This window comes from Solanum tuberosum, unplaced genomic scaffold (assembly GCF_000226075.1).
Source record: "Solanum tuberosum cultivar DM 1-3 516 R44 unplaced genomic scaffold, SolTub_3.0 scf00797, whole genome shotgun sequence".
Taxonomy (NCBI): Eukaryota; Viridiplantae; Streptophyta; class Magnoliopsida; order Solanales; family Solanaceae; genus Solanum; species Solanum tuberosum.
The window spans coordinates 11,632-12,138 of record NW_006239729.1 but is presented as its reverse complement, the minus strand read 5'-3'; the positions used below and the strand labels follow the sequence as shown (position 1 = coordinate 12,138).

General features: G+C 34.7%; 1 pseudogene; it reads right to left on the bottom strand.

Moving 5' to 3' along the window:
• The window catches only part of LOC102580396 (glucan endo-1,3-beta-glucosidase A-like), a 3,815-nt pseudogene extending 3,529 nt beyond the window's left edge, over positions 1-286 (bottom strand).
• Positions 287-507: the final 221 nt, after the last annotated feature.

Genomic DNA, 507 nt, shown 5'->3' with positions numbered 1-507 from the left:
TTATATTATCTTGAACCCAACCATTGGCACTTGAAGGTTTGGCTAGGGCTTCAAGATCTTGATTTGGGACATCAAGAATTATTTCAATGTCACTTCCTTTGAGAGCATTGAAGACATTTGTGTCTGGATAGTAAATTCTCATCTTTTTAATGCCATTAGAATTGTATAGGTTTTTGACATCTTGATCTGATGGCAAATTGTTGGCAATTTTTCCATAGCATACTCCAATAGGTTGTGCTCCTACATTATAAGGATAAATAGTTATAGTTTGGACTATAATTATAAATAGTATTGTTTATCTATTCACAATTCATAACAACAATTTTAGAGAGAGGAAAGAGGAGAGCGGGACAAAGAGAGATGGAAGAGAGAGTCGAGCGAGATCAAGAGAGAGATAGAGGAGAGAGGCAAGCATGTTGTATCTTAGAAACAACTTGTATATCTTAATTGAAACTAAGATAAACATATACACAATCTCTTCTCTTTCTCTCTCTCTTTCCCAAATCC